The following is a 26,462-nucleotide window of genomic DNA, read 5'->3' as shown; positions in this document are numbered from 1 at the left end:
GCACAGCAGATGCACAGCATTGCATGCTCAAATGCTGGGGCACACACTTGGTACTAGCATCCCAGGAAAGGTCCTCATCCAGGACACTGCTTGTTCCACTGAGAACAGATTAGCACCTCAGCGGGAAAGGGTGTGCCCAACACTGTAGGCCACTAGCATGAGTTTTGTGCTTGCACTTTCAGAAAGACAGTTTTTCTTCTAAATTGTGACCTTAGGCCTTGAAGACTTTTGCATATCTAGGAGGTTTATTCTATTGGTTGGGTCACCTTTGGCTCAGAACCACAAATGGTGTAATTTGACCTAGAGCAGCATTCTCTGTGCTGTTCATATTTGTTCTTTGGCGTAAGCTGGAGTGGGTTTCCTCCTCTAGGGTTTATCACAGAAGGACCAGCCTCACCTATGGTCTGCTCCTGTCCTTGGCTGGGCTTTTGGCCAAAAGGGGCATAGTTAAGTGCCAGTGCTCAGGCCATTCCCAGGTCATATTGCCCAAGCCGTTCTTGGGCCAGTCAATTAATTTAGGATTGTTATACTTCTAATACAGTCCACAGGTGTGGAAATGAGGTTTCAAGTAAAATTAAACCACCAAAGGGACAACAGCCTTTCCAATGTGTTGTTACAGAAGCCGGGAGGTTGAGACATGGGTACTTTGGATGGGGTTGGCCTAAGTCACCTGAGCCACGCACAATGGAGAGGAGAGTCTCCCAGGCCATGCTGCTGCTCCTAAGATGGGAGCCGCTGCTACATTCCAGGGCTAGTGAAGCCTACGAAAAACCAAATTAATCCTGAAGAGTGAAAGTCAAACCCAAAGTCTCTACTTAGAGCTCTCTGCACATTAAAAATTCTTAAAATGTATTGATATGAGCAGGCCAATTTTTTAAGGTAATAAAGTTTCTATCTGGTATGTAGAAAAGTTTTTTAAATTAAAAACGTGAGGCGTGCCCAAGATGGCCGAATAGGAACAGCTCCAGCCTCCAGCTCCCAGTGTGAGCGACACAGAAGACGAACGATTTCTGCATTTTCAACTGAGGTACCGGGTTCATCTCACTGGAAGAATCAATATTGTGAAAATGGCCATACTGCCCAAGGTTATTTATAGATTCAATGCCACCCCCATCAAGCTACCAATGACTTTCTTCACAGAATTGGAAAAAACTGCTTAAAAGTTCATATGGAACCAAAAAAGACCCTACATTGCCAAGACAATCCTAAGCCAAAAGAACAAAGCTGGAGGCATCACGCTACCTGACTTCAAACTATACTACAAGGCTACAGTAACCAAAACAGCATGGTACTGGTACCAAAACAGAGATATAGACCAGTGGAACAGAACAGAGCCCTCAGAAATAATACCACACATCTACAGCCATCTGATCTTTGACAAACCAGACAAAAACAAGAAATTTTTGTTTAAAAATAGGGAAAGAATTCCCTATTTAATAAATGGTGCTGGGAAAATTGGCTAGCCATGAGTAGAAAGCTGAAACTGGATCCTTTTCTTACTCCTTATACGAAAATTAATTCAAGATGGATTAGAGACTTCAATGTTAGACCTAAAACCATAAAAACCCTAGAAGAAAACCTAGGTAATACCATTCAGGACACAGGCACGGGCAAGGACTTCATGTGTCAAACACCAAAAGCAATGGCAACAAAAGCCAAAATTGACAAATGGGATCTAATTAAACTAAAGAGCTTCTGCACAGCAAAAGAAACTACCATCAGAGTGAACAGAGAACCTACAGAATGGAAGAAAATTTTTGCAATCTACTCATCTGACAAAGGGCTAATATCCAGAACCTAGAAAGACCTCAATCAAATTTACAAGAAAAAAACAAACAACGCCATCAAAAAGTGGGCAAAGGATATGAACAGACACTTCTCAAAAGAAGACATTCATATAGCCAACAGACACATGAAAAAATGCTCATCATAACTGGCCATCAGAGAAATGCAAATCAAAACCACAACGAGATACCATCTCACACCAGTTAGAATGGCAATCATTAAAAAATCAGGGAACAACAGGTGCTGGAGAGGATGTGGAGAAATAGGAACACTTTTACACTGTTGATGGGACTGTAAACTAGTTCACCCATTGTGGAAAACAGTGTGGCGATTCCTCAAGGATCTAGAACTAAAAATACCATTTGACCCAGCCATGCCATTACTGGGGATATACCCAAAGGATTATAAGTCATGCTACTATAAAGACACATGCACACATATGTTTATTGTGGCACTATTCACAATAGCAAAGACTTGGAATCAACCCAAATGTCCATCAGTGACAGACTGGATTAAGAAAATGTGGCACATATACACCATGGAATACTATGCAGCCATAAAAAAGGATGACTTCGTGTCCTTTGCAGGGACATGGATGCAGCTGGAAACCATCATTCTTAGCAAACTATCACAAGAAAAGAAAACCAAATACCACATGTTCTCACTCATAGATGGGAATTGAACAATGAGATCACTTGGACACAGGAAGGGGAACATTACACACTGGGTCCTATTGTGGGGAGGGGACGGGGGGAGGGATAGCATTAGGAGATATACCTAATGTAAATGACTAGTTAATGGGTGCAGCACACCAACATGGCACATGTATACATATGTAATAAACCTGCATGTTGTGCACATGTACCCTAGAACTTAAAGTATAATTTAAAAAAAATTAAAAACATGCACTATTCAAAATAAACATTTAAAGAAAGTGAAAAGGCAAGTGGCAGTTTATTTGCAAAGCATAGAACTAATAAATTACTTGCATCTGGATATATAAAGAGCATTAGTAAGTAAACAATAAAATAAATGGTAGAAGATTTGAATTAATAATTCACCAAAGAAAATATAATAAATAAGTATTCAGAAGATATTTAACATCATTAATTATCAGGGAAATGTAAATGATAGCCACAGTAAGATAGTGGCATATACCTACTAGAATGGCTAAAATTAAGACCTGCCAATAACAAATGTTAACAAAGATGTTGACTCACTGTAATTCTTATACATTGTGGTATAAATGCAAAATGGAACAGAATCTTCAGAAATCAGTTTGGCAATTTCTTAAAATGTCAAACGTGCATCTATCCATTCCACTGCAAGGCATTTACTAAAAGAAAATAATACACATGTTCACATAAAGACTTGTGTGTGAGCAACTGTAGCCCTTTCATTCATCATAGCCAAAAACTGGCAAAAGTGCCCAACAAGTGGTGAATAAACAAAACATGGTATATCCATACAATGGAATACTACTCAGTAATAAGATGTATAAACAGCTGATATGCACAACATCATGGGTGAATCTTAAAGACACTGTCCTGAATTTAAAAAAAAAAAAAAAACAGATGCAAAAGACTGAATACTGTATGATTTCATTTATATGAAATTTTAGAAGAGGCAAAACCATAATGGCAGAGGGCAGATTAGGTTGCCAAGGCTGTGACTTGTGGAAGTCATTACTGAAAAGAAACGCAAGCAAATATTTGGGGGTTAATGGGAACGTTCACGCTGTGATTGTGGAGGTGGTTAATAACCTACATACATATGTCAAAACTCATCAAATGATATACTTAAAGTTGCTGCATTTTATTACGTCTACATTATACCAATAAAGCTGACTTTGAAAAGTACACACCTAAAGTGGCTTCCAACATCAGTCCAGACTTTTGGGCGTATAAAATGCAGTCTGGGGAAACCTGTTGCATTTACCCAACATTTTATGTCCAGAGAAACAGCTCCCATTAAGGAGCAGATGAGAGGGAGCTTCAGCTGCTCTCTTTTTGCTAGTAACTAGCTGGGGGGCATTGAAGTCAATTGTTTTCTCAAAGGCCCCACTTGAAAGATGAGGCGATTGGACCCTCAGAGGCTGTTGACCCTGCCCTGCCTGGAGAATACGTGCCACCCACCCTCCCCCTCCAATTTCCCTCCTTCCTCTTTCCTGGCAATACCCACTGCCTGGGCTCCGTGTGCTAGTTCTGACTACCCCACCCAGGAACGGTCTAATACTGTTTAAGGCTGGTGCTTCCATTTCCTAGGACCCCTGCCCTCTGGGAACCCTGAACTCATTCTGCCTCCTTAGTCGTGTAAGCAGTGCTGCACGCCAGGGACAGGAACACTCAATCATCCTCCTGCTAACTCTACCTCATGCAAATAGGTGTTAACTCACTGTGAGAAGCCAAGAGCCCTTGTAACAGGGAACTTGCACATAATTGGAAATTTCTTTAACACCATATTGATGGCTTTGCCTCCTATTGCTCTGTGACAAAATGAAACAGTAAAAAATAATCGATTTTTCTCTGGAAGGGAAAGGGGGAAGAAGGCTGGATCTTAAAATGAAATTATGGTTATTGTCCTCCTGGTAGCATTTCTTCTGTGCCATCATGACAGATGGCTGTTTAAGTGACAACAGATTTGTATTTCATTAGGACACTTTAGTCGAAAGATCGATGACACTTCTTGGAACCTCTCTGCTCGTCCATGGGGGCAGATGAACAGGGCTAGACGCTTGCAAAGATCCAGCTAAAATTAGGCAGCTGCTGACAGACGCCGGATTCGCAATCATGGCGTATTGATTTCCAAAGTGATGCCAAAACCCAGTGAGTTTTATTGGCCTGCTTGTTCCGTCTTCGTGGAGAAGGGCCTCTCTAATGAAGTGGTTCTTCCTCTCGGGGAATGGAGCTCTTTAAAGGCAGAAGTAATTTTTGGCGAAAGTGGGGAGTCAGAGGCATCCTGGACTCTTTGTACATCCTTAACTGGTAGCTCACCTGCCAGGCCTGTGTCATCACTGTTATTTCCAGTTGTCCTTTGTGAAGCACCCACTGCTCTCTAGGTACTGGTGAGCACCCGAGTCACTGGGGACAAGCACAGGCTCCCGAGAGGCAATTCTATATCAGAGGAAAGCAGGTGGGATGGTGTGGGCCAGCAGACTGAGCGTGGACTCTTGCTGGGCAGTGGAAGCCAAGGGGTTTCGAGCAGGGATTTGGGAGCCCAAGTGCTTGAGTTGGAATGCTGGCAAATCCATTGACAGCTGGGGGATGGGATAAGGTGTTCTATCTCTCAGCGCCTCAGCTTTGCCATCTGTAAAATGACCGTTCCGCATTAGTGAATACAGGTATTGAAAACCATAGAAGTCCTCACTTAATGTTAGCTGCTGTGTGTCATCAGCTAGTTCCGGGCTCAAATTGAGACACTGCTGCTTCCTGGCTGTGCGTTCTTGAGTGACGCAGACCGAAACCCCCTTGCTGCAGGGAGCAGGTGACATCTTATATGTGAAAGGCCCCTCCTGGGGCTCAGTCCAGTTATAGAGCTGGCAACAAGACATGAAGGTCGACCCTGAGAGAAGAGCTCACCACCCTTCCAGGGCCGGAGAAGTGGGCACAGACAGGCATTTATTTGCAAGAGACACGGTGGATTATCCCAGAAAGGATGTGGGAGAAGGAAAAAATTTTTTTAAAAAGCATCATAGCCTTCCCACCCAACTTTGTAAACATCATTGATTTGAGGCAGGAGTCGCTTCAGGGCTGCAGACACATTGATTGATTGGACCTTTTAATGTGAGCTGTGCTGCATACACAGTTGGTTCTAAAACTGTCCTCCTGGCAGGCCTGAGTTTGAAAAGCATAGCTGGTAAGGAAGAGGCACAGGGATGAAGCTGCAGCATGAAGACTTTAGGTTAGACACCAAGAAGGACATCCTTTCTGCTGCAATTTATCAGTTGCTATAGTATTTAAGGTTTGCAGAAATCTAGAAATAGTTATTGTTCTAATAATAACTAGCATTTACTGAATGCATGTGATAGGCTAGGCCCGGTTCTAAGCACTTTCACACATGGGCTCCTGTAAGTCTCAAAATAGCCCTGTGAGATCAAGGCTATTATTCTCATTCTCATTTTACAGATGAGAAAACTGAGGTTCAGAGGAGGAGACTAAATAACTGGTTCAAGGTCACAGCTAATAACTGATAGAGTCAAGATTCAAACCGAGGCCTAGTTCCAGTGTCTGTTCTCCAAACCATCGTGGTGCTTTCCCTTTCTTGCTCATTTATTCATTCATCCTTCAACCATTGCAGAATCCTGCCTGGTGCCAGGACTTAGGCCAGACTCTCAGTTCATAGGGAGGAGAGAGGCCCAGGCCCTGCCATGGGCTGCTGGGTAAGGATGTCACCTGGGCTGGGGAGTTGCACTCACCGTCTGACACCTGCCTGGTGTTTATTCTCCTCCTTTCTCTCTCTTTGGCCTGTGCTCCTGAGCTGGCTCAGAAAGCTCCCTGTCCCACCCTCTTCCAAAGTTACAAAATAAACCTTGCTGCATACATTGGAGGCTCTTAACGAGTCCTGCAGAGGCTGGGGTACAGTGCATGTTCCTGCTACAGCCACATCTTCAAGAGGAAAGCAACATCCCCATCTTTCCTACATCACAGAGAGGTTTTGAGGATTCTCGGAAGACATGTGTGAACTGTCAAGGGCAGCAGGAGCATCCAGTGCTTTGGAGCCTGCTGACTACAGGCTTGGAATATTTTTCCTATTCTTCGCTGTTCTTAGGGCCACTCCCAATGGAGGCTGGATCTATGGAAAATCCTTTCAGTGCTTCTGATATCTAGTTGGTCCCTGTGGGTCTGGGAAGTGTCTCCTGGCATGGTGGGGTGTCACCTCTCCAATCTGTCACACAGGAGGAGTGGCACCTCATCAGCCAGTTCTCTAAGTCAGGAACATCCCAGCTGGGCAAGATCATGTGCTTCAAATACACTAGTTGTTGCAACATTGGTCAGCTCTGCCCCACTGGCCAGGTGCCCTGGAAGACCCCAACGCTTGGCTCTACCATCTGAGTCTGAAATGAGGCTGTGGTTCATCAGGCAGATCAGAATTTTCCTGTAGATGAAAAGAGAAGAAATGGGGGACAAGATTAAGACTGAGCATTCTGTATCCTAATTATAGGTCCAAATCTTGAGACATGCATCTCAACCACCTTTTTCCTCATAGGGTAGGCTCAATAATGGCCTCCCAAAGAGGCTCACATCCTACTCCCTGGAACTTCTCAATATGTTATCTTACATGGCAAAAGGAACTTTGCAGATGTGACTAAGTCAAGGTCCATGAGATAGGAGATTATCCTGGATTATCTGAGAAGTCTCAATGTAATCAAAGGATGCCTTATAAGAGGGAGGCAGGAGGGCCAGAGAAGACAATGGAAGGAGAGGTAGAAAATATCAACTTAAATAGCAAATAGAGAGAGCATTCTCTAAAAGAAAATAATATTTACTCAGGAGTAGGGCATTGCAATTGAAGTATATTTGCCATAGTAAACTATATATGTATTCGGGGAGGTAAAGGAGACTAATATTTTTAAAGGGAAAAGGAAAAATCTTACATAATTGTTTTGAGATCATTATCCTTGGATATAAAGATCAATAACACAGGCGATGCCAGTCTGAGGCTGCATAGGCAGTTGCTGGGCAGATGTCCTTGCAGTATTTTTTACATAAGGTTCAGATGGCCTTTGTGTAGGTTATAGTTTTTGAAGTCTCTTGTGATAGTTTTCATTATCAGGTATTTATGCCTGAGAATCTTTTCTTCATATCTTTTCCCAGCTCTACTTGTCAGACTTTTTTTTTTTTTTTTAACACGAGTGACTTCATTTTTATTTTGATGACTTTCACATATCTACCTTTTGATCAAGATCTTTCTTCAAAAGCATCACTGACCAGTCATCCTGTAGTTAGGGTTTGATGCCCCTCAGCGCAGGGATGGACCTGTCCCGGTTTCTGATCTGGTCCCATGTTGGATGTGGTGAGTGGTGACTAGGACTCAATATCAAAACCCTTCAGACCACATTTGAGCAACCAGCGAGGTTTAAAGGAAGTTACTCTCAGACTAAATCTACCTAAAGTCTATTATTAAATTCAATTTTGTCTGTTTTGTAGGTGTTTGCTATCATCTCAAAGCACTGGGCCAGCATTATTATGTTAGCAGTTGTGTTTGTGCAAAAATTTAACAAGGAACAGATACAAAGTTTAAGAGGGGAGAATACAAAGTAAAATTAATAGTAAGGACAGCCCCTGTTTGCATAATGGTTTTGAGCCATAAACTTAGGTTTAAGGCAACCAACTGAATAAAGCAAATGATGATTGTCCTGTCAAGTGAAAAAGGTAGACATTTAAAGGAGTAAAAGTTGCATTGTGATATGGAGTCTTGTCTTGACATCTTGACAAAAGGTGTCTACAGCATGAAAATGTCAGTTTCTGGTTTTGGTTTGTAGTTTGAATGTCTCTGGTTATGACCTCAAGCACTTTGGTGAACATTCTGCGTGGCCCATATATCAGGCATGAGACTTGTTCTTTTAAATCTTATCTAGTTTCTGCTTAGGGCTTTAGGAATACACCAGTTCCCATTTTTAGTAATTCCATGAAAAATATTTGGATTGGAGGAATCTAGAAGAATTGAGGATCAAGTCTAATCTATAGGTAGATAAAAAGAATTTGACAATAATGCACAGGGCTACCATCTAATAATAGGTGTATTGTAGCTTTTCTTTATAAATATAGCTTTAACTCTCCACATTGATCATGTATGAATCTCATATTTTAAAACCTCGAGACTAAAAAGTCAACCAAGGCAGACTTTAAATTTTCCCAAAGTCTTCAGGTTTTTGGATCTGCCAGGAAGTGACAATTTTTTTTCACTCACTATAAGACTAGGAACCCATGAAGAATGTGTATTCTGCACACATTCTCAAATGTAATATCCCAGTCAAAGCCTTAAAATAATAAAACAAATGTTTCCAGTTTTATATTATTACAAAAAAGAGAGATTTTTATTAGACTTATGGGAAAAACATATTGCTATAAGAATACTCATCAATAGTTTCCAAATTTGAAGAACTCAAGTAGATAGAAAAAGCAAAAGCTTCCAATTTTGTTCACAAAGTTATACTTTACCAAGTTGTTGTAAATTATAGTTTCAGAGAGAAAATTTTCATAAAAGTGGAAAATAAAACATTTAAGTAAACAACCAACAATGTTTTAAATGAAAGTCATACAAACATTATATTTATCGGTTGCTTAATCTTACATAATTAACTTTTGTTCTGCTTGATCTTGATTAGTCATTTCATGAACCCATAAGTTTCTTCATTAGAGTTTTGAAAACATCTTATTTAGTTCATTAATCTTAAAGTTATTTAAAAAACTGTATTTCAGAGTACTTGTTAGAGTCTTTTCCATGAAAAGCAATTTTGGATAATAGCTGATTGCAAATACTTTTCAAGAAAAATCGAAACAATAACTATGGATGACAAAAGCTTAGGATGCCCATGATTAAAGTCTGATGAAAGCTCATTACAATCAGCAATTGACAAAGAAATGTAGTTACTTTTGTGGCATACGACATAATACTCAGAATTATAACTAATGACATATTTCTAAGAGTTTTATACAAGTTTGGAATATTCATATCAAGAACACACTGATAAATGTAACTGAAAGAAGATTTAGAGTCACTTATCATGTGACAAGTTTCCCATACTATTTATCAAATAATCCTAAAAATTCAGTACCTCTAAAAGATAAGAGAAGCATTCTTTGACGCACTTTAGGAGGCCAACTGGAAAACCCCAAAGTTAATTCTAGGTCAAAAAAATCTTAATTTAGAATTTTGATCTTGGGGAAGCCTACCAAAGGTTTCAAAAGATTCAGAACATTTGATAAAAGTAGGATCACAGGTCACTGTGAAACAATAATCATTCATTAAACCAGGGTGTTAACCTAAAAACTTTAGAAGCAATACAGGAAGTTGCATAGACTTAAAAAAACTTAACATTTTCAAACCTCAGTTTTACGTTGAAAAAACATAAATTCCTTTTATCTTGGGGACAAGTTATTTAAAAGAGTTTAAAAAGACTTCTTCCAGTGTGATTGCTTCTCCTTATGGAAAGCCCATTTAAATATCCTGGACGTTGAATCTGATGTTTTTTTAAGTATTTGAATTTAATCAGACACATGAAGAATGTGTGCCCAAGGTTTTAAGTGTACACAGTACTATAAAGGAATGTAAACAAGAAAACTACTAGCTCAAGCAGGGGAATACATGGCTCTTAGCAAAGGTAAGAGCATGTGAAGGTTCCTAGTTACTTGGAAAAATTCATACATATGAATAAAAAACCAAGAGTACAGAATCAAGTTATACTAGAGGAAAACACTGCTTTTCTAGGTCTTTCAAGACACAGCATTTCAGGGTCAAGTCATAACAGCAGTGTTGGAACGAGAGGAAAAAGTTACAGTAGCTGATTAAAAAGTTGGAGAGAGTTATCACCCTAAACCTTCTTAAGGGAGAAAGACCTGATGGTAATGATTCATGACCCACAAATCATGGGCTACGAGAGACAGAGCAAAAGTTGAACTTCTGAGATATGAATCTCAGTAGACTTAAAAGAAAAACTTTACTTCCAGAAATGAAATTACTATTTTGAAAGAAAAGACAGCATTTCTAACCTAAAATTAGAGAAAGTATACGGAAGCTGTAAAATAGAAGACAGCCACAGTTTGGAAGTTGAGTGTTAAAGGAATAGATTTCAGAATTAAAATTGTAAAACCTCTTGCAATTTTTGTTAAAAGTAGACAAATATTTCAGGAAAACCTTGGTGTTCTAACACAGGGAGTAAAATTTTTAGTTTTGTATTGGCATATTTTTAATATCAAAGCTCAATCTTTAGAAAGGCTCATAAATAATTTCCTTCTAATTATTACCAACCTGATTATACACTAAATTCCTTTTGTAAATTCATCCTTCGTGAACCTTATTATAACTTACTCAGACAATTGATTACATGCTTAAACGTTCCACTTTGTTTTATACTTCCTCTTTTTAAAATAACCAGTCATTTTACTTTAGGAAAATAATTTACCACACAATATTCTTTCTTATACAAAATTATTCTCTTTTCTTTTTGACCCTCCTGACCAAACACACATATGCATAACTTTTTCACTTCTCCCTCCTACTTACTATTCCTTTCTATTCTTGTTTCTATTTAATACCTAAAATTCATATTTTGAAACAAACTAAATAACCTTTGAATTAGACACAATTATTATTTTTTCAAAATAAAGAACACATTTTAATGCATTTTTATAATTTTCAAATTAAAAAATCTTTTGGTAGATTTTGTATACAGAAGGAATTAGAAATGCAACTCATAGTAACCTTAATTTTCAGTGAAACCTACAGAGCTAAAGATTTTGAATTGTCTGTCACAATAACCACTTTATAATTCTTTAAAAAATGTTTTCCTGTAACATAATTGTAATGTACATTAATAATAGACCCAAATGTATTTACTTTTGTTATAAAATTTGTGAAGCCAAAACAAAGATGTATTTATGCTCAGCATTTTATTTTAGTTCTTTTCTTATTTGGAAATGACACAGACACTTAATGAATATTTATTCTTTAATTTAAAATAATGTAACTTTAAGGTTTTCAATTATATAAAAAATTATTTATAAACATCCCATTTACATAATTTATTTTTAACAATTACACTTGGATTACTTATTAAAACTGAGATATTAGACAAAGACAGTCATCATTTCAAGTTATTTCCCTGGGAACTATTTCTATATCCTGTGAATAACAGGTGTGACCTAAGACTCTTAAAAAACTAAATATATGAATATCTTGCTGATAATTTAGAAGCTACAGTTGTTTTAACTAAACCAATAATATTACATTAGTGTGAATCTTCAAAGAATTTCACAAAGAAAGATTATTCTATTTTAGGCTGGGTTTGTAGTTTTATAACCTTTGGACCTTTGGATCAAACCCTGACACCTTAAAGCCTTGGAAACACCTTAGAGGCAAAGATAAAACTGTCTGACCAGTAAATCCAGGCAAAAGTGTATGCTGATTTTTTTTTTTTTTTTTTTTTTTTTTGAGATGGAGTCTTTCACTGTCACCCAGGCTTGAGTGCAGTAGACCGATCTCGGTTCACTGCAATCTCTGCCTCTCAGGTTCAAGCGATTCTCCTGCTTCAGCCTCCCAAGGAACTGGGATTACAGGCTCCTGCCACTGCATCTGGCTAATTTTTGTATTTTTAGTAGAGACGGGGTTTCGCCATCCTGGCCAGGCTGGTCTCGAGCTCCTGACCTTGTGATCCACCCGCCTCAGCCTCCCAATGTGCTGGGATTACAGACATGAGCCACTGCCCAGTTGTATGCTGACAATTTTTAAGACATTTCTATTTTTATTTTACCAACAATTTTAAAATCAACTTAAAAAAGTACTTAAATCAAATGCACTAAAAGAAATCTTGGTTAATTAGTATATAGTTGGTATAAGCATTTATCTAAGCCAATCTGAATAGATCTTAGATGGTTTCTGATGGATGACACCACATTTCCTCAACATGTTATCATACTTTAGTTCTAGAATCTGACTTCCTGGAGTCAAGTCTGAGCTCTACGTCTTATGAGGTGTGGGACCTTGGGCAGTTATACTGTCATTATAAGCCACTTATCCATCCCGGTGGGGAACAGGCTCTCTCTCACCTCTGCCCCGTGCATGTGCTATGGCTGCACCTAGAGCAGCACCCCATCCCCTCCCTCATCTCACACTCACTTGTCCTTCAGGCCTCTGTTTGGACCCTATCTCTGCTAGGAACCCATCTGGATTCTCCAGAACAGGGCCCGTTGCCTTTTCTCTGTGCTCCGACACTTGGGTTGTGTCCTCTCATAGCTCTCCCTGGCTGCAAAATATGTCAATTTAAAATGATTCAACAATTTAAAATGGTACCAGGACTTTTGTGGTGTGAATGAAGCAAGGCGCTGACCTTTCAGGGCACCCATTCTAGTCTGCTGTAATCACCTACTCCAGGGTCTGCTTTCCCTCTAAACTTTGTTCTTAGTGGCTGGAGGTAGAAGGCTCAGGGTCATCTGTCTCCCTGGGATACAGCACTGAGCTCAGTACAGAGCAGGAGCATCACTGTTGAATGAAGGAAGCTTGGTCTGAACCATTTCCTGGAACCCCTCACTCTACTGGCACATTCTAACTGTAAGCAATGTAGGAGACGATCTAAGAGAAACTGAGATGCACAAAGGCAAAGTGACTTGCTCAAGGCCAGGCAGCAAAGTATTGACCCAGCCCGAACCGGAACACAGTGTACCTAGATTAAATAGTAGTGGTTTCCCAAAGAGAACCTCAATATCCAATCTTATTTGGAAGAGGGATCTTTGCAGATATAATTAAAATGAATATTTCAAGGTGAGATTTTCCTGACTTAGAGGGGCCCCTAAATCAAATGATAAGTGTGCATAGAAGAGACAGAAAAGGCGACACACAGAGAAGATGGTGCTTTGAGGGTGGGGCAGAGACGGGAAGGATGCCTCTTGAAGCCAAGGGACACCAAGGATTGCAGGCAGCCCCCAGAAGGTGAGTGAGGCCTCAGAGCCACCAGAGGGAACCAACTCTGCCCACACATCGATTTCAGATGTTAGCCTCCGAACTGTGAGAGAAAGCATACCTATTGCTTGCAGCCTCCAGTTTGTGTGAATTCATTACCGCAGCCCTAGGAAATGAAGGCGAGCCTCTCCCAGCTCCTGGGAGCGTCCATCGTTGCCACACCACCCTCCAGCCTCAGGCAGTGGCAAGCTTGTCAGATCAGGAAGACAATTTATTTTCCCCTAAAAGATAGTGACTGCAGGAGATAGCCAAATGTTTATAAATGTGTTAAAACTACATTATCAGCACATCAAGTGCAGAACTGTTCTGTAATTGCATCCATGATGGAGCAGGCTCAATAGGCCCTGCTAAATCTGGTGGGAAATCCTGTGTGGGAGGGCAGAGAGACCCCAGAAAGTGAGTTTCAGATGCCCTCGCTATTCCAACTTACTAGCTGTCAGAGCAGAAGACAAAATCTACATTGTCTCATACACACATCAAACCAGCATCTTTCACAGAAAATCTCAAATACTTTTACTCTAAGGGGAAAAACTGACAACTTCTCATGTAGAATATGACACATCCTGATGTAGAGGAAAAAATGTTATAAAATGCAAAAGGGAAGGTAAATACAGTTTGTGTCTGATACAGGGATTGGAAAGTTATCCATTCATTTTATTGAATCCACACACAAACCATGTGGAGCAAGGATTGTAATTCCCAAAGCTTTGTGCCTGTTCATAGCTCTGTGACTGCTCCAAAAATATCTGCTGAATGAACTCCCATTTTACAGATGAGGAAAGCAAAGTTCAGAGCAGTTAGATGGCTACACCCAGGTCTATCGTCGAAGTGCCTCTGACTTCTAGGTCAGACAGTCAGAGCCGAATCCCATCTCTGCCACTTAATGGAGGGTGGTTCTGGGCAAGTTGGCTTGTTGTGCTGAGTATTAGTTTTCCCATTGGTACATGAGAACAATAGCATCTGCTTACAGGAATGTTTTAGGATTAAATGCAGTGACTTGTGTTAGAGCCCCCAACACTGTCCTGACACAGAGAAGGGTCTCAGTGTCTCCGTGGGGAGATTGTTAGTCCTTGGTACAACCATAATTTGAACCCAGGTTGGCCTGAGGCAGTGTTGGGCTTGTCTAGCACAGATCAGGCACGTGTGCCTAAAGCCCCAGACACGTGGGCCCAGCTTACCTGGCTGGCTCCTTGCTCCTTGCTCTTCCCCACTTGCGTTTTCCATTGCACTGGAAGTGAGACTGCCGCTTCTCTATCTGGGGCTTCTGATGCTCCTAAATCAACAAGAAGAAAAAGAGGTTATTGTGCTGATTACAGTGATTGAGCCAGATTATCAAGGGGAAATTGGTTGGTTGCTATACAATTTGGGGGAAAGAAGGCTTTGCCTGGAACTTAGGGGCAAAGTTCTCTGGGGACCCTTCTAAGTACCTCTGCATCCCAGAGTAAAGATTCCTGAAAAATACAGCATCCAAGAAAGACAGGACCATTAAGGACACAGACTTTTTTTTTTTTGAGACAGAGTCTCGCTCTGTCACCCAGGCTGAAGTGCAGTGGTGCGATCTCTGCTTACTGCAACCTTCACCTGCCAGGTTCAAGCCATTCTTTTGCCTCAGCCTCCTGAGTAGCTGGAACTACAGGCATATGCCATGACACCAGGCTAATTGTTGTATTTTTAGTGGAGACGAGGTGTGACCATGTTAGCCAGGCTGGTCTCGGACTACTGGCTTCAAGTGATCCGCCCCCTTTGGCCTCCCAAAGTGCTGGGATTACAGGTGCAAGCGACTGAGCCTGGTGAAGACACAGACTCTTAAGGAATGACCACTTGGGTTACTCTTTGGATAAAGAACCCGCCCAACTGAGGTTCTAGTTGAGGGCAAAGAAAATATGGAAAGGGTGGTAGAAGAAGGAAGTCACAAATACCAACTATGTGCTTGTGACCGGTTTCTACAAAGAGGATTGTTGTAGCTTTGCATATTTTCTCTTTGCACAGATTATGTGTACATATGTAACTATATCCTTTCTCTCTTACTATTTTATATTCAAGTTGTTGGAGGATAACCTCAATTTTATCCTTTAGGTACTGTGGCAGAATTTAAGGAGTAATGAATATTGTCAGCAATTGAAACAATAGTGGCCAGGACTCTTTGTCTCTTCGTTTTGGTGAAAGAGTAAGAATTTTTCCACTTGTACAAAAGATAGCTGCATTGTCTTAATTGGAAACATGAGTTGTTATATGTGTGGTCTTGAGGTGTTTGTGTGGAAGGTGAAGTATGTAGAGAGCGTGTTTGGAAGTCAGGTAGCCAAAGGGATGGGCTGTGCCAGGGATCAAGACTGTCTCTCAGCTCCAAATTCTTCCTTTTTGCTTTGTATATTGATACTGGAGCTGGACCCTGTAAGCACTTCTCCTTCAGCACAGTATTATTCTTTCTCAACATATGGCACTTGGGGCAGGGAGAATGCTACGCTGTAGCAAAGGAAGGGGCTCCTCTTCCTGGTGATGTTGTATTTCTCCACCTTCTATGAGGCTGTCGGCAGTATGTGAGATGATCAGTGGTGTCCACCCAATATTTCTACCACCCCAGTGGACCACTTCCTATAAACCACCTCTGGGGTCCCATGCCCTCTAGTAAGTGTCTCATCCAACTGTCTGGCTGCTCCTAGAGGCCACCTCTAAATTGCACCTTCTGTCACGTTCTGATGCCAGTGGCATGCTACATGTTCCTGTGCAGCCACAGCCTCTCCAATAGGACTCTCAGCCTTGGTGGTGGTGATGGGGGCCTCCTCTGAGTCCTTAGTTCTTTCTTTCCTTGCTCTCTCTCCCTCAGCATAGAGGTAGTAGCTGTTTTGTGCATTTGCTATTCCTATATTCCAGAGGGTCCTCTTTGACTCCTGTTGGTCGTTAACCATCTTTCGCAAGTTAATCATCCTTTACACTAAATTTTCCGTGTTCCAGTTACCGGGGTTTCTGTCTTCTGACTCGACCCTGACTAATTCATAGGGTGATTCAGGCAAGCAATGGGGGAATGACAGTGGCAGGACAGATTTTGATCTTGGACAGACTGAGGCCACATATTGAGTCAACACAGTTTATGGGGCATCTCCTTGGTGCCCCCACTGTCCTGGGATTTGGGACCCAGTGGTGTGGAGCTCACAGGACAGCAGAGTATAGGATCTGCTTTTCTGTTGATTATCTATGTGTGACATTGAGGTGACACTTCATCTCTGGAGAGTTTGAGTGTCCTCATCTGAAAAATGTGAACAATAAGAGTAATAGAGTTGTTGTGAGAAATTAAATGGGAAAAATGCCTACCCAGATGCCCTTCAATTTACAATGAGGTTACATCCCAATAAACCCTTTGAAAATGGAAAATATCCTAAGTTGAAAATGCATTTAATATACCTAACCTACCGAATGTCATAGCTTAGCCTCACCCACCTTAAACGTGCCCAGAATGCTTTCATTAGCCTACAGTTGGACAAAATCAACTCACACAAAGTCTATTTCATTATATTTATTTAAAAAGTGTTGAATATCTCATGTAATTTATTGAATACTATACTAAAAATAAACAACAAAATAGTTATATGGGTACTTAAAGTATGAGTTTTACTGAATGCGTATCATTGTGATATCATGAAATCACAAACCGTAAGTGGAACCATTGTAAGTCAGGAACCATCCGTAAATGGACAGAAAACTGGTCCAGAGTGTTTAAGGTCACCCTTAGTAAATTTGTGGCAGACTTGGTTTTAGGATTCAGATATTCTAACGCCCAACCAAGCACCCTTTCCACCACTTGTGTCTGTAGGTTTGGACTCTGGCTCTGCCCCCGCAGACTGTCCTGACTCGGGTGGAAGGAGAGGGCTGCAGTGGACTTGACCCTGCCTGAGTCAGGCTGAGCTATTTCCTAAGTACGGCCAGAGCTGGAAATAGAACTATTTCCTAAGTACTGATGCTGTTGCCACTGGGAACCATTAAACAGGTGCCAGCTAGACTGTGGGGGCCCCTTCTCTCCCAGGTGCCTGGGTTGCTGGCTATGCAGCATTTCATCTTAGAGATTCTGAGAGCATCCCCAGTTGGGAGAGCTCACCAGGGGTGGACCCTTGGAAGCCAGCTGTGGTAGCAGCCCCTCCCCCTCCCTCTTCCCACAGTCTTTTTCTCCCACTCCTCTTTCTCCTATGTCCATCATTTTCTCTTGCTCCTCTCGCTGCCATTCCTGGCCCCTTTCTCTCCTTCTTCGTTTTCATCTTCTCTATCTCCTTCTCTCCTCTCTTCTTTCCTCTTTCTCTTCTCCCTGTCCCTTCTCCCTTCTTCCCCTTCTTCTCTTACTCCTTCTTTTCCAGCACTTCTCCTCCTCGTCCTCCTGCCCTCTTCTTTTCTCTTCTCTAGTTCTCTTCCTGTCTTTTCCTTCTTCCCTTTCTCCCACCTCCATCTTCTTTCCTTTAGTCCATCTTTCCTCTCTTTCCTCTTTCTGTTCCTTCCATGGAGTCCCTCTGGCCACTCTGGAGAGAGATGACCCTTATCTCCAGCCTGCAGACCTCTCAGGCTGCACTGAAGGCTCTTTGCTAAAACCTTCTGCCACTGGGCTTGCTGCCAGAAAAAAATGACACTCCATCTCTCCCTTCTAATTAGCTACTGCCTTTGGCTGTTTCAACAGGGCCTGTGCAAGACACTCTGTTTCTGCACAGAACAACTCAACCTAAGGTCATCCATCAGTCCAGCAACGCAGAGTCTATCTCAGCAGCACACTCAGCTCCACACCCTGGCATCTGCTGCTTCCTGGAGAAGGACCACCAGCCTTGGGCTTCTCCTGCAGAGGGTGGATGTGTCCTCAAGTTACAGAGCAGTTGACAGAGGAGGAATGCTGAGCCTCTTGAAGTTGGCCCCAGCCTACCTGCCCTGGCCTGGACACAGTGCTATGGTTATGTGGAGTGGGCACAGACTTTGGTCTGCAGATCTGGGTTCAAATTATGCCTTGATTCCATCCTTCACCAACATCTTTGAGCCTCACTTCCCTTGTCTGTAAAATGGGGGATATATTACCTGGTTTAGGGGGCAATTGTGAGGATAAAAAGAGATGACATATGAAAAGCACCTTGTGCCATCTGTGGCATCTGGCAAGAGCTCAACAAATTGTGCTTTCTTATTCTTCCTCCCCATCATCTAAACTTTCAATGCAAACTATATTCAAACCAAAGGAATGTGCTCACCATGCATGTATTTTCTGGCTGAAATGTCTTGATCTTTCTTCTCAGAACTCTTAGTCATGCTTCAAAACCCACCCCCAAATGTCACAACTCCCATGAAGCTTTTTCCGACCACTTAAACCCTCCCCTTCTCTGTGGAATTAGTCTCCCCTTCATACTGCTGCCATCTTACTCAAGGTTCTTTGGTGTCAAGAGCCGGCTCCAATGCATAGGTATTTAATAATGTTTGCTACTACTTCTGATGGAAACAGAACGTACGTGGACCTCATGGGTACCAAGCGTGGGAAGCCAAAGGAATTGAATCAGTGTCTCTCTCCTTCTTCCCCTCTCCCTTGGGGTCATATAGAGCCTTGTCTCCACTTCTCACAACAGATTTTCTATGTCATTGTGCATATAGTTGAAAATGGTGACCACAGTCCCACTACACATACCCTTTTGGTGTGGCTAAAATGAAATGCAGCTGTAAAGATGTCCAGAGGTCCACTCCTGGGCCAGCCAGTGTGGCCAAAGGAGGAGCACCACATAACCAGTAACCAATGGGACACCGTCAACAAAGGGCGTGTAGGAGCAGTGCTCAGAGAAGGGGCGGGCACATGCTCCATCACTCCTGCCAGACTTCCCAGGGAGCTCTGAGCACGCTGCTCTCACAGCCTCAGCCTGTAGCATGAAGCTCAGGTTCATGGTCTGTTTGTCTGCTTTTTTCACCAGAGAGTGAGCTCTTCTTCAATGCTCCAGCTTGTTCTACAAGCTGGGACAAAGCAGATGTCAACATTGCATGGAATGACTGCAGGAAAAGAGTGATGATGATTAAAAAGCAAGGGTTGTTGTTCTCCATGAAGCTGCCCTCTCTATTAGAATATGCTACAAACTCCTTATTTCTACATTTCCATTATCTGAAGATAATTATCACTCATGCTTCATCTCAGTCTATATCCACTCACCCCACCATCCATCCATCCCTTACTTATTCATCCATTCATCCATTCCTTTTCCATTTTTCTTCTCATATGTTTCCATAATTTTTCTCTCCTCCTATCCTCTTACCATTTATTCACCCATTTACCCAACCATCCATCCATCTCACCCATCCCATCTATCCATTCATTCATCTATTACATCCATTCATCCATCTATCCATCCGTCTATCCATCCATCCACCCACTCACCCATCCATCACGTTTCCTTGGCTTTTGTCCCACCTATGTATGCCTGAAAAAATCCAAGTCTCCAGCAAAGCAACCTCAGCCTCTCTGGAGAATATTTCACATGCTTCCTGACAGGACTGATCAACTTTTCAATGAGCTATCCAGTAGAATCTACCATTTACTTCTGGTTTTCCACCAGTACTGAAACATACACACACACACACACACACACACACACACACCCCTCTGCCAGGGATCACTGCTTCTACTGGTTGCTCCAAGTTTGTCAAGCTCCTGCTGGACACCACAGCAGCCTCTTTGTCCCCTATCCCTGCACTGAAGCCCCTGAGGAGTCAACACTTCATAGCATTCCATGGCAATGTGCGGTCCCAAAGCAATTATAATTTGTGGTTGTAGTTGTTTTGTGGAAATTATTTTGCAGGTGACAGATATCAGAACAAAAGGCAGGGATGGGGTGGAATGAGGAACAGAGACATCTTGAGGGTCTGGGGTATAGTAGGCACAAAATAAACATCAGTTGCATGAAGTCATGAGTGAGTGGGGAGCTTAGGTCTTTCTACATACCAGAAATAGACGTACCTCTACCTCAGGCTAAATTCATCCATGCTGGCATCTCCTGGAGGGCATTGTCCTGCCCTTGCTTTCTTCCCACCTGCAGAGAGACAGGGAGGGGTGGGTGTCCATTTTCATGCCTCAGAAGCCGCAGGGGAGCAAAAGAGCAGCCTGCCAGCAGCCAGCACCTAGGCAGTCAGGCAACTGATTGGGGCAGAGGGGATAATGGAGGCTGCCACCTCTGTCTCTGACACTGCCCAGAAAATGTCTGTTAGCAGAATCATGGATGGCATCCTCAGCTGCCATCACTCAACCCAGAGATCAAATTTACAGAGGACACAGCACAATATGAGCCACCATCAGTCCCATATGCATATATACGCATACAAACATAAATATTCAATATTGGTGGTAGTCCAGCCACAGAAATCCCTATAATTACTTAATTCCCCACTTAGGAGACAAAGCCTGAAATTGCCAGAGATGTTTTTTCCCAGACTCCTTTACAGCTTGGGTGAAGTCACATGACGAGGTTTCTCCAATCGGATCACCTCCCAGTCTAGACTTTGGGCCGGAAGTTCAATGGGAAGTGGTTTTCCTTGCTGAGCCTATTCTGGCAATGGAGCTGATGATGGCAGCTGAGGCTGGCACATGTCCAACCACAGTCCATGGGAAACGAGTTGGCAGGGGTCCACCCGTAGCCTGCAGGGTCAGTGGTGGTCGTGAAGGTTGTGCGAGCTGTTGGCAGCAGAACTTGGTGGAGGAGGTCAAGATGCTGTTGCCTATGGGTTGATGTGGGGCATCTGTCCTGACGCCACAACCCATGGGCCTGGCTCTCTGGCCCTCCCAGTGATTCTGTACCTCTCTGTGTCTCTGCTCATCTAGAAAATAGTGGTTACAGCAGCACCTACCTTCCAGGATTGCTGGGAGGCTTATTACAGGTATTCATATAATAATGTCCTGTCTCAAACCCATGTTGTATGACTCGATACCCTGCAAGGTGGCCCTTCAGGAATGTATCTGTCATTCCCACTGGGAACCCATGGCGCACTCCAGTATTATTGCTCTTCCACAGTTTCTGAGCCCTCTGAACATAGTCCACACTCTGCCTTTCACTGGCCCAAGTCCTCTCGTCCCTTGAGGCCACTCCTGTCCTCCAGCTTCACACCATTCCCACAGTGTCTGTCCTGCCCTCGTCTGTCACCTATACCATCACAGGCCTCTTAACTAGTCAATTTGCTGCCAGAGCTTCCCTCCTGCAACATTTTACCTTCCCAAAATGTTGCAACCTTGAGCACATCGTCCTGCTGAAACTGGAATGGGCCTGCAGGGTTACATGCAAACCCTGCACCCGGCATTCAAGGCCCCTCCTGCTCTGACCCCTGTGGCTTCTGGCCTCCTGTGCTGCTTCCCGTCCCAGGTACCAACACCGCAGTCTCCCTTGAATCTGCCCTTCAGCCATTGGTGTCCTTCCCCATCTCTACCTGGTGAATTTTGTTCATCCTCTAGGATTCAGCTCAGAGGTGACCCTCAGAGCTGACTTTGACCTCCACCCCACAACCCCATAGCATAGGGGTGTCCCCTCTCCTTAACAACAGCCTTTACCTGTGATGGTCCATGGAGTCCCCATGTGTGAGCCCCTGCGTACAGAGCTGGACCGGTCTCTTCTGAATACCCTCATGGCCTCCCAGCTGGGGGTCCACAGAGAAAGACCCAGCCCCTAACTCCACTTCAGGTGTGGAATTTCAAAGCCATCACAGACTGGACGTGCACAGGTCCAGACTCATGAGCTCCACGCTCCCCAGAAATGAGCCCTCTCTGGGTCCCTTCCTCCCATGTCTGGTGCCACCATCCATCCAGTCACCCCAGCCAGGAGCCTTCTTTCCATCTCTGAGCTGATCTTTCTTTCTGGAACATTCTCCACCCTTTGATACCTCCTCTGCTGTCTTACACAACCTGGCATTCAGTCCTGCCCATGCACCCCTCATGTCTCACAACCTGTCCTCTCCTCTCCATTACTAGTACCTCTGGCCTGGCCACCACCTTGGCTCCACCTGGCCCTGCCCTCCCCACCTGCTCTCTACCCCTGTCAATTCCCAATTCCCCACAGCAGCCAGAGGGACAGTGTGGAAACACCAGCCCGCCACTCTCCCCCTGCTCCCAGCACAGATGGAAGCCTCAGTGTGACCCAGGCACCCTGGGGCACTTGCTTCCCCACACCCTCCCTCCCCACTCACCCCTGCCCTCTGCTTTCCAGCCATAGCAGCCACCTCCCAACCAAGAAGGTGTCAGGGGTTCCTCTGCCACAGAGGCACTGCAGATCTAGAATTTTCTTTCTCATCCCTGCACAGAGTAAATGTCTAATTACTGCAGATTTCGGTTGACCTGTCATTTTCTTAGGGAGGACTCCTGCCCCAGGGCTAGATCTTTTGCAACAGACACCCTCTAGGTCCCACCTTCCCTCTTCAGAGCTGATCTCCGTTTGTGATTTGAATTCAGCTCTGAGATTCTTTAATCAATGGCCTCCTCCTCCTCCGCTAGACTCTAATGTCCCTGAGGACCAGGTCTGCATCTAGTTTTCTTCACCACTGAATTCTCAGTTCCCTGAGCAGGGCCTGGCATGCAGCAGGTGCTCACTAAACACCTGCTTACTAGATGCATAAAAGAGAGCTACTGTTTAATAGGCACCTACTGTGTGCCAGCCCCTGTGCCAAACAATTAACTGCATCAACTAATCCAACTCCCTCAAATCCCAACCTGATCCTCATTGTGGGGTAAGAAACCAAGGCTCTGTGAGGTGAGTGACTGTCTCAGACTCCCACAGCCAGCTGGTGGCAGAGCTGTCTCAAGCCCATGTACCTCTGAGCCTCAGCACCTCACTCCAGTGCCACTAAAATACAAACCCCCTCTTCCCCCACTATCAGTCTGCCTCACGTTTCTCCACTCAGGCACCTGCATCCACCATCAGATGATGAGCTCCTAAGGGTGGACACTTTAAATTGTATCCCTATATCCCCCAAACCCAGGGCCTAAGGACACCCTCCCTACCAGATCAATAATGAACAAAGGAAAAGAGAAGCTGTGTGCAGCCTCAAATCGTGGTTTGTTAATACTCAGTGGAGCTCAGTGGATGCCTAGGGATATTGGCTGCATGAAGGTCTGTAGGAGGAAACAAGGGTAAGCAAAGAGCTCCCATGGGTTCAGTGTCCACGTTTCTAGTGGGCTGACTGGGGCCCCTGGCCAGGTGAGCTGGGCTCTGGGCTGCTGTCTGTACCAGCAAGGCTGCCCAGAGGTCTCCACTCCCAATACACTGCTGCAGACTTGCCCACATGCCTTCATCTAAATGTCTCTAAAGACTCAGCAAAGGGCAGGGCAGACACAACAGCTGCTATGTGAAATTACACAGTTAGCTCTTTAATGAGGAGCCCAGGGAGCATCCCCTTGGACTGTGGGCCTGGGACCCAAATCACCGTGATTATGAATTACTAATCTCCTTCAAAGGCTCTCGAGTTCTCACCATACCTAGCCACGACAGATCAGAGCCTCTCAGCGCCTTTTGCCAGATTCCCTCTAAATCAATAGATGTGCAGCTGTCGGGAGCAAAACAAATCAGGGTGAGCTGGGGCTACAGGGAGGGCTGGGTGCATGGAAACCAATCCATCAGGAGGCCTGCACGGATGAGGCCATCCATCCATTCTGATCAATAAACATCCTGGACTGGACAGTATTTTTGCAGCCCTTGGAGCCATGTGTGATCATCAAACCCAGAGAGAGGGGTAGAAACAGCCTTTGTTTGCTTTTCAAAGGGTCACAGGATGGGCACCAGGAGGCAGGTGTTTCGAAACTGACTGCCAGCCAGTAATTCCCCAGGACTGATCCTTGACAGGCCTGGGTTTGAATCGGACTCTGCCATCTCCAGACAGAATGGTCTTGGGCAAGCCTCAGTTTCCATACCTGGATTGCTGTGAATGAGGCTGGAAGGGCCAGGGTGGGAGCTGGGCCTCATAGGGCTTTAACAGCAGAGCTCAAGGTTTGGGTCTTTGCTTTAGGAAGAGTGGGAGCCTCTGAGGGGCTTTAAACAGAGGGAGGCCAGGAGTGTTGTGCATTTCAAACAGATTGCTTAAGACCTTTATCTCAGCCCTTCTGTGGGTTGTGGGGACAAAATGGTAAAATGCTGCTGAAAAGCTTAGACCAGTGATGACTCAGAGCAGCTTCCAGGAACTGACAGCAAATGTTTTGGGTGGAGATGGGAGGAGTGAGAAGTAGGTCAGAGGCTCCAGACAGATGTCTGCAGCTAGGCTCATCAGAGCAGCAGCCCCTCCCATTGTAGCAGTGGCCACACCCATCAGAGCAGCAGCCCCTCCCATTATGGCAGTGGCCACACCCATCAGAGCAGCAGCCCTTCCCATTATGGCAGTGGCCACACCCATCAGAGCAGCAGCCCCTCCCATTATGGCAGTGGCCACACCCATCAGAGCAGCAGCCCCTCCCATTATGGCAGTGGCCACACCCATCAGAGCAGCAGCCCCTCCCATTATGGCAGTGGCCACACCCATCAGAGCAGCAGCCCCTCCCATTATGGCAGTGGCCACACCCATCGGAGCAGCAGCCCCTCCCATTATGGCAGTGGCCACACCCATCAGAGCAGCAGCCTCTTCCATTATATAAGCAGTGGCCACGCCCATCAGAACAAGCACCCATCACAGCAGCAGCCCCTCTTGCCCTCCTGAGTGAGGAGCTGAGCACTTCACACAGGTATCCTCACTGCCTTCTTTGTTTTTTTTTTTTCTTTCTTTTTTCTTGTTTTCTTTTTTTTGAGATGGAGTCTTGCTCTGTCTCCCAGGCTGCTGGAGTGCAGTGGCCTGATCTTGGTTCACTACAACCCGGGGTTCAAGCAATTCTCCCGCCCTCAGGCTCCCGAGTAGCTGGGATTACAGGCACCGGCCACTGCACCCAGCTAATTTTTGTATTTTTAGTAGAAACAGGGTTTCACCATGTTTCACACTGGTCTCAAAGTAATCCACCTGACCTCAAGTAATCCACCCACCTCAGCCTCCCAAAGTGCTGGGACTGCAGGCATGAACCACTGCGCCCAGCCCCTCTCACAGCACTCGGTGAGGTGGGTGTTATTACCACCTTGTGTTACAGAAGGAGAAACTGAGGCTCCAAGAGGTTACTGACGTATTAATTAGACCATGGAATCCTAGAGTGGGAAGGACCTTAGGAACATGCCGCAGACAAAACCCCTCAGACACCAAGATAGTGAAGGGAGTGGCTTTAATCAGCTGGGAGCATCGGCAGGCTAGCGACTTAAAATCTGAGCTCGTCAGGTGCTTAACTTCTGTCCCTTTTAAGGGCTCACAGCTCTAAGGGGGTCCATGTGAGAGGGTCATGATCAATTGAGCAAGCCAGGGGGTACGTGACAGGGGCTGCAAGCACCAGTGGTCAGAGTGAAACAGAACAGAACGAGAGGTTTCACAATGTCCTTCCATGCGATGTCTGGGATCTATAGATAACATAACCAGTTAGGTCAGGGGTCAATCTTTAACTACCAGGCTTAGATCAGGCAGGCCCAGGCCTGGTTTCGGATCTGGTTCCTTGGTTTCGGGTCTGGTTCCTAGACGCCAGGCTACCTGCCTTTAGTTTCGCTTCTCTTTCCTTTTCTGAGTATAAAACAATATGAGAGGGTCTCTCTCTTCCCTCATGCCCTCCAGGAGGACTCCCATCTCGCAGAAACTGAGGCATGGGGCAGGGCAGTGGCTTGTCTATAGTAAACTGTTCATTACACTTGAGGGCCAAACCACCATCAGGGGTTGGGGATACAGAAATGAATCAGACACAGCTCCTACCTTGAAGAATGTCCCAGTTCTTGGAGAGGAGGATATTGGTGGGGGTTCCAATATAAATTATGTTTTGTCATTTACCATGAAATGGACAAGCAGGGAAGTGTGTGGAAGGTGCAGGCACAATGTAAAGGAGGGAGGAATGAAGTCCATGCAGTCTGGTACCACCAGGGGTGGCTTCTGGGAGGATGAGGCAGTGCCAGGAAGGAGGTCACATCCCCTGCCTGCCTTCC

This window comes from Trachypithecus francoisi, unplaced genomic scaffold, assembly GCF_009764315.1.
Source record: "Trachypithecus francoisi isolate TF-2019V2 unplaced genomic scaffold, Tfra_2.0 Lachesis_group12, whole genome shotgun sequence".
NCBI classification, from domain to species: domain Eukaryota; kingdom Metazoa; phylum Chordata; class Mammalia; order Primates; family Cercopithecidae; genus Trachypithecus; species Trachypithecus francoisi.
Note: the sequence above shows the minus strand (reverse complement) of the source record.